Here is a 9,290-nt window from a genome sequence, read left to right on the forward strand (position 1 = left end):
CATATCTACTTTTCTAAATTATTAAGAAACATAAATACATTTTTTTTCTATTAAACAGAAATAAATACTTCATGAGATAACCTCTCTGACAGTTCTCAGAAAAAGCCTTATCGCACACTATATCGAAGAAAGCGAATAGTATCATACCTGCTGTCGATCATCCGTAAATGAGAATCCGCCGGTCGATCCGCGAATAATACTGAATAAATCGCGCGAACGGATCCGCCGAATTCACGCCGGCGAGCACTCGTTCGTCGACTGCTCTCTTTCCCGCGCGCGTGAATTACACATACATACACGCACGCACACACATACACACGTACACATTTGGTGGGTGGATACATTCGTTCGGTTGTCGTCGATCGCTAGCCTAGGCAGTCGGCGCGTCGTCGCTTTATTACGTCATCTGGGACGCCGCGGCGGGCCAATCCGGAAGCGCGTTCTCGCGCGAGGGTCACGTGGCTGCCCCTCGCCCCCGCACGTGACGCTACGTCACACACACACGTGCCAGCGCGCGAGCGCGCGGCCACAAAATGGCGGCGCCACTTTGAGAGAGCAATGACCAGTGGCGTGCGTCGCGCGCGTCTTGCTGCTCACGAAATATGGATGCTCCAGCTTCTGTTCGCTGTCTATTCGCGCACGATTATTTCGAGAGCGCGCGACATATGCCGGTATGTGTGTGTCGGGTCGTCTGGAAATTAATGTCATTCGCGCGCCGAATTACGCATCTCCATTTACCGCGCGATTGATTTTTCACGCTAAACTCGACGGTGCATTTCATGCAAGTTGCATCTTCCATTTGCCACCGTCTAGACTTGTCAGTTTTCGCTTTACAGTTATAATACATTTATCCATGAGTTCCGTATCTACGTAAATTATATATATTCACATCTTTTTGCTGTTTATTTTTATATAAATAAAAAATATACACATATAGTGTGACGCAAGATAAAGCGAATATAAGCAACAGAAGAGTATGTTTTTAAGTGTTAATATATATTTTTTTATATGTGTATAGATTTTGTTTTAAAGTAAATGTTATATTCAATATTTATTAGTCTACAACATATAATTTATGTGTCTTATTTTTACAAAATCCTAAAAAAGATATTCTAAATAAATCTATAAATTAAAATAAATTTATTAAAATACAATTGAAAATGATTGAATAATTATTGAAGCTTTTTCAATGTGAAATAAAAATATTTCCAAAGATTATTTAATCTGAAATTTATTGAAATAATGGAAGAAGGTGCTGAAATTGGAGTGCACGTAATCTTTTAAAATTGAATTAAAAATTGGAAAAAAGATGACAAATTTTGAATTATAATAAATTTGCAATATATTATTCTAATATTTGTGTTAATTTACTAATTTAATATTTTCTTGTATATAATAGTTTTTCTTTATGTTATAAATAATAAACATATTTGAAGCATTATAATATAACTTTAATTGTATATTAAATCTTATTATAATCATATCAATTAATCTCATGAAAAGTTTGTCACGCTGTTCAAAAGAATCTATTACTTATATAATTTATTATATCTTGAAATTAACAATCACTTGTGTGCATTGAAATATTGACATGTGATTTTTAATTAATATTATTTATTTACAAACGTCAATTTTTCAAGATAATGCAAAAATAACTTATATCACTTTTCTCGTAGATATTGTAATAGATTTTAGTGAATTTTCATGAATAATCTTTTATAAAACTTTTCATGAAATTTATGTAAATAAAATTTTATTAAAATTTGCTTAATAAAAACAGTTTGTTAAAATTTTTTTATTTTTTATTAAAATTTTAATTAAATTACAACGAAAAAGTCAATTATAATAGACATATTTCATTATAATTTAGTATTATTTTAATATGTGATTATATTATAATTTTCTCCAGGAAAACTCTAATTTTACCACGTGATCTGTCTTTTGATTTATTATAAATATTCCATTTTCCAATTTATTTTAAAAAATAATATAAGAGATATTATAAGAGGAGAAATTACTTTCGAAATTACGTCATTTAATCGGTTTATTAATATTACTAATTAATTTTTCCATTTATTTATTTTAACTGTTTAAATGTGCAATATTAATACATAGCAATTTAGAAACGGAGAAATAGAAATGTCAAATATTTTCAGAATTATGTATAATTTGATTTATAAAGAAGTTACATACACATATTTGAGACACAAACATTATTTTAATCCTACATTCTTCTATTTTAAATATCATTTATCATTTTGAAAATTTGCAAACAATAACTCTAATTAATTAGCAAAACTGATATTTTTGCATGATAAAAATTATTTTTATCGGACTAAAATAAGACACAATTGCCTCAAAGTAGAATTAATACGTTATAAAATTTATGTGTATGGAATATTTGTATCCGTATACATTTTTAATAAACTTTTCTAAAGTTTTATTGAAATGTTAATTAAATTATAACAAAAAGAGATAAATTGATTTTAATATAGATAAGAAATTTTAGTATAATTAACTTAGTACTATTTTACGATTCTTTTATAATTTTCGTAAAATAGAAGAATCAATATGTAATAAAATTTATTATATATGTAAGTATGTAATAAAAATTATATTTGTATCTTATATATAGTATTCAAACCACTGATTTGTCTTTAAAATAACAGATTCTTTAATTGATTTCTTTAGAGATAAAATGTCAAGAAAAATCATCAATTATGTGTTTCCAATTTTTTTATCTCACACAGATAAGTATATTATATTAATTATATTAATAAAATTTTAAGTGTCCCTAAAATTATAAAATGTTCTTTAAATAAATGAATTTCTGATTCGTTTGGAGAGGATTTTTAATGAAAATATTAAGGTATTAATAATTTTTGGATTATTATCACTAATCGAAAAAGAAGGCTGTTTCGCAAATTTTGTGTTTTAATAAAACTATATATATATATATATATATATATATATATATATATATATATATATATATTCTTCAGTTAATTTTAAATGAAGTTTACTTTAAAATTCTATTAAAGTAAATTCCATCTCAAATAAATAATTGAAGAATATAATTTTATTAATATTTTAACTCCACAAAATTTGCGAAGAGGTCTTCTTTTTTTATTGCTAATAATAATTCAAAAATTATTAATACCTCAACATTTTCAAAATTTTAAAAATCGTCTTCCAACGAATCAGAAAATCATATATTTAAAGAACAGCTTTAAAAACACTGTATATTTAATAAAATTTATGATATGTATTCTACGATTAAATAAAAGAATATTTCATAATAAAATACAAAAATAAAATTAATTAGATTCGCAAAAACATATTTCTCTTTTGCGGATTCTGTTTTGAAGTACACGCATAACTTTTTTTTTTTAAAAAAAACTTTGTCTTTGCAAAAATAATTTTTTTGTCCCGCTATGATATTGGAGGAACGTTTTGATCCTCTCAAATTGAAGGAAATAAAGGGGAAGAGAAAGAGAGAGACGTCTACGAAGGACATCATTTCGATTCTTTCTTTTGTGTGGCCAAAGAGAAAAAGTTAGAAGAGCAAATGGAAAGCGTGGACAAGTTTTAAAGTTCCATATTCCAGTCGCACAGCAGTTTTTGCCCGAGTTCGCGAATGTGCGCTATTCTTATACGTGACATTAATATCGACAGCATCTTTTCCATCGCGAATTTTTCATGTCGTTACGTTAAGAAAAGGATAAAAATAGAAAAGATCTTTTTCATTACAAATTCTATAAAGAACGTGGAAGGTGGTAGATCAATTCTTTATTAATGAAAGTACCGAGCATATAATTTGAAAATGTACAATGAATATATAATGAAGTCATATTCTTTCTTCTCTCCTTTTTTTAGTTAATTTCGAATTGTGTGGATTTTTTTAGTTTAATAAAATTTGTATTAACATTCTTATTTTTATTTATAATCTAAATTTTATTATCATTATTATTATTATTACATTATTATTATATTATTGTTATATTTATTATTATTTCAGAGAAGCAAACAAGAATCGATCGCCGCTTCGATCAGCTGAGATTCGCAACGGGATGGGGTAGGATCTGAGGGAAGACGTCAGCGGTTCGATTTGCATAGCAGGTTTTAAAGGGGCCCCCTTTTGACGCAACAACAATCGCAAGGGCAGACCACACCTCCCGCCGCGGGCGAACAGCAACTGTCCTCCGCTGCAGGTAGCCCCTGGAAATCGGTAACAAATAATCGATAGTCCCGTCCAGGGACAGAGTCTGATCTGACCAATGGGCTCGCCCATCGGGAGGGTAAGGAACGATCCCTCGCGCGGCACCCCCGTCGAATCCCTTTCCACGGATCAGTGTGCGCTGTCCACACGCTACCCCTGGCTACTTTTGGCTCATTGTCAGACTACCCGATGACTGGTAGCTTGACAAAATGGCGCGAGAAAATGTTTATAGTACATTATTAAACACACACATATTTACATATACATATATATATGTATATGTAAATATGTGTGTGTTTAATACTATATAAATTATATATATTATTATGTATATTATATATACAATATTTTATATATATATATATACTATGTAAGAACATTTTTACACATAATTTATATATACTCTTTCCCCACCCAACTTGTTTAATATTATTATTAATTATTTTAATTGTTAATTATTAATATTTATTATTCCTATTATTATTGTATTAATAAGAATATTTTATTTATTCATATAGTATTAGTAATAATAATAATAATAAATATAAGTAAAAAATAAAATATTTAATAAAAAGAGTTAATATTCATAATTTTGTCACTCTTATATTTTTTCATCTGTCCCTTCTTGTTTCTCTTGCTTTTACAGGTTTACATTTTTTTTCTTGTAACTCCATTCTTGTGTACGAAGAGCAAATATGCCCCCCCTCCCCTTAATCTTCTTCTCTCCTGAGCATACTATTATAAGGAAAATTAATAATGGATAATTATTGACAAAAGGATGACAGACTTTACGATTTTTCATGGATGATTTTTATTCTAGATGCAACTAATTTTTGTTTTTGTGATTTGCCACGTGACCAATATGATGAATATATACGACGTAAAAAAAGAATTAATTTATTTATATATATCTATGTTTATAATATATTCGAGAGCACTGCTCTGTGTTTTATTTAAATATCAAACATAGAACATTTATTACTAGAATTATTTATTTATTTTCTTTTGATATATTAAATGGATATACGGATTAAAATATGTCTAAATTATACTTGATTTTCAACATAAATATGTCAAAATAAAAGAAAACTGAAATTTGTCTTTTGCTTTCGTAAAATGTATTATTTTCCTCAATACATCTTTTCAATATCTATTTTATGCAAATATTCTCTCTCTACTAATATTTTTTATTTATTGAACCCTTAAGTTAATCTTAAAAATAGAGAAAATATTCCTTTGGATATTATAAGCAATAGAGTGGAAAATTAAATTTCCTCATAATAGAAATCTCATGTATGCTTATGCTCAGAAAAATAAATTTCTATTTTTTTACTCCATGATTTGTATGTAACTAAGCAACGGATATTGATTTATATTCTGTTCAATTTTGATATTATATATTGAAAAATACCAAGAGTTATGAATGATGGATCAATCAAATGAATATACGCAAAATAAACGACAAGATAGATAAGTCAACTGTTCAAAGTAAAAAAAGCATCGGAATTACATTTTAAACTGAAATACATATCCAATCATCAATAGTAAGATGGATGACCAAACAGTTTTATGCATTTTATGCAACTTTTTGGAAGAATAAATCCAAAGAAAAGTTAGAAAGAAGAAAAGAAAACATTGATGAATTAATTATAAAATTCTCTTATCAGAATCAAAAATTAAAAAGTTAAAAATTAAAAATTAAAATAATCATGCAAAGGAATGACAGTCTTCATATAAATATCATCTTTTGTTAGTTTTTTTTAGAATTAAATAATACGTTTCTCTGACATTTTTTTTATGTTTGAGGCACGAATTGCGCGTCTCCACCATTTGCCGAACGTGATAATTTCGTGTCACAATGCACGGTTTTTTTTTCGCGGGACGCGAGTATTGTATTCCCATTGTGTAACTAGGCCGATTTGATCCACATTTTTTTTCTCGTTCTCGCTCAGGAAAGAGTGACGGAGATCCGCTGAAAATCTACGCTTTAATGTCGATCCAGCGGAAGAAAGAAAGGGAAGCCAATACACTACTCGTGGAAAATGAAACACAATGCCTGCAAGCTGATACCGACGCGCGGGATTGACCTAATAGCCAATGGAGTTTTCTATTGACCGTCGACACCCTCTATTCCTTCGTTCAGTGATTAGCTCAATTAAAAACGCCCGTGAAAAATTCGACAGTTCTGTCACATCGTATCGCATGCTTAAACTGCAACGAATACAAAAATAGAATTTTTTATTACAAATGTAGAAAAAATATTAAATATTATAATTATATTAAAATATATATTATATTTTACATATTAATTTTTATTAAAAGATATAAATTATAATATTATAATATATTAATATAAATTAATTAATATATTATATTAATTCTAAAATATATTATTATTAAAATATTATAATAAATATGAACATTTAATTAATGTTATATTAAAATAAATTTACAATTTCTTTATTTAAATCGTAATTAAAAAATTTATTTTTTGCTATTTTATATATATACATATGTTATACAGAAAGGAAGTCGACTCGGATAAATATTTCTATAAAAAGATAATGCATTCTTTACGCTCGTCTACCTAATTATCTGGCAAACGAACCAATCGCGTCAGGACGACATAAGGATACCGGAGAAGCTAACGGATTCGCCGTAGAATTTCGGCATTATTTCCACCTTTTCGTAAACTCACGCTCATGCAATTTCGAGGGACTCGGGACTAGGTCTGAATAGGGATGACACGGTTAGGGGTAAACGGGCTACCCCTAAAAATCCAACTAACCCTCTGCGCCTCGCAGCCGCGCGCGTGCACGGGATACCCGCTGTTTTATTTCTCACTTTTTTTTTCCCCTTGAATCTAACACGCCGCTCCTTTTTTTTTTGTACCGCGCCGCCACCGACACACATGTGCGTCGACGCCGCCGATTTCGCCGATCAGGGTAATGAGTCGAGCAAAAATTGCTACTACAAAACGCGCGCTGGCGTGACTCGTGATTCTGTGATCAGAGTAAATTCGGCTCCCCACGCGAGAATTTTGTTTTTTTTTTCTCCAAAATTACCGCGGCTGAAATTTTTATTGTATGAAAAAAAGCGAGAGTTTGTATAAATATTTTATTTTATTTTTATTAATTTTCTTATTAGATATCCAACTATTTCAAATGTCAAAGTTTTTGCTACAAATTTATATTGTTTAATACAAATATAATTATAACTAGTATATATTTTTAAAATTTTATTAAAATATTTTAGACTACAATAATTTTGCGAAATGTCTTAAAAACTAAATTTATTAAATATTTAATAAGCTAAATATAATTATGTTTATATCACAATTATATGTAAATAATAAATTATATATATATATATCAATAATAAATTATATATGACACTTTATAAAATTGATAGACTAAAATATTTGATATTATTTATTATTGTTAATTAGCTTTTGTTTTAATTTGTCTATTAAAATATGATATTAATTCAAATTTTATAATAATATATTTTACAAAAAAGTTCTTTTTTATAATAATTTGTCAAAAATACGTCAGCCCAAATCACCTACGAACCATATTTAAATTACATTACCTATGGTGATATTATAAACGGCTTACCGGACATGAATCAGCCAGAAAATCATCGAAGCAAGGAATCGACTATTTGACCGCGGTAAGATCATGAGATGAGGATCCTCCTCGTCGTTTCTTCCTTTCGCCGAGATCTTGAATTTACACGGCGGCGTGTACGATCGATTCTCTCCGTCGTTGCAACGCTCGAATGAATCCGTTCAACACTCACTGACGGAACAAATTATTATGGGTATTATACACGCCGCCGATCGCTCGGACTTACTTTCTTGCGGGGTCCTCGTTTCTTTTTCTCCCGACAACGATGACGATGACTGCCGGTACTGACAGCCCGTTAGGAACCGCAGAAAAACCGGAGCAACGCGCAAAACGAAACGCGGTTTCATCGACTTTACGCCTCGGCCACTCCAGGTCTTCTCGCCCTTCCTCGTCGACCATTGTTCAAGAGGTCAGTGTTGCCTTTCTCTTTTTTTTTTGTTTTTTTGACCAGCGCTTTAAAGTTCCTAATATGTAATATCCAGACAGCACACAACACTTAGAAAATATTTATCGAGATATTTTATAAATATTTTTGTAATCTTATTGTTAGATTAAAGATCATACAAATTTATTATAAATATTCCAGCAAATATTTGAGAAATTACAAGATATTACTACAAATATTTATTTTCTTTTATTTACCATAATTATACCAAATATTTTATCTAGTTTTTAGTAATATGTCAAATACAGTTTTCATGATTTTTTTCGAAATGTATATAAAATATTTATATAATATTTTCAAAAGAAATAAACAATAAATAATTTACTAATATTCACCATAAATGTCACATTCTGTTTAGATAAGAAATATCACGAGAAACAAAAGAGATTACTGTTTAAAATTTTAATTGTCACGTAGATTTTATGCAAAATTTAATCACAGAAATTTAACATATTCTTTTATTAATATATATTAATTTGTATTTTTTGTTTTTATTTAATATCACATTATTTAAAAACATTTTAATATATTCCATTATTATAATTATAATTATTTACAAATCACATTGGCTCGGATAAAATATAAAATCACGCGACGCGAAAGAACACGTGGCTTTACCGGTAACATACTGAAGCTTGAACATCGAGTTCGTCGTCCTGTGTGTGTGATCGGGGTTGGGTTATTATTATTTAAAACAACCCTTCGAGCGATCGTGCAGGGGGTAAAAACTTCGAATCAGGGGCTGTAGACTGAGAAAGGGGAACTCTAAAAAGTTGGAAGGGTGAACGGTTTCAGGTCCAGGTGCCGGCAGCCTCCGGGGGTTAAAAAAGGGGGTACGCGAAAGGGGCTTCTTCTCTCCTTCTTTCTCTATTTTTTTATCCTTCTATTCGATGGTAGAGGGAAATCTGGAACAGGATATCAGACTTAACTCATTTGTTCGGTTTGAAAACTCGAACGAAATATTTCGAGAATAAAATTCTTATATTCTTGTAGAATG

General features: G+C 29.5%; 1 long non-coding RNA gene across 1 annotated transcript; it reads left to right on the top strand.

Annotated features, from left to right (window-relative positions):
* The first annotated feature begins 582 nt into the window (after positions 1–582).
* LOC140666244 (uncharacterized) lies at positions 583–6,392 on the top strand. The gene is made up of 3 exons (XR_012046737.1): positions 583–671; positions 4,019–4,211; positions 6,172–6,392. It is a non-coding gene; the product is annotated as an uncharacterized lncRNA (long non-coding RNA).
* Positions 6,393–9,290: the final 2,898 nt, after the last annotated feature.

This window comes from Anoplolepis gracilipes, chromosome 5 (genome assembly GCF_047496725.1).
Source record: "Anoplolepis gracilipes chromosome 5, ASM4749672v1, whole genome shotgun sequence".
Taxonomy (NCBI): Eukaryota; Metazoa; Arthropoda; class Insecta; order Hymenoptera; family Formicidae; genus Anoplolepis; species Anoplolepis gracilipes.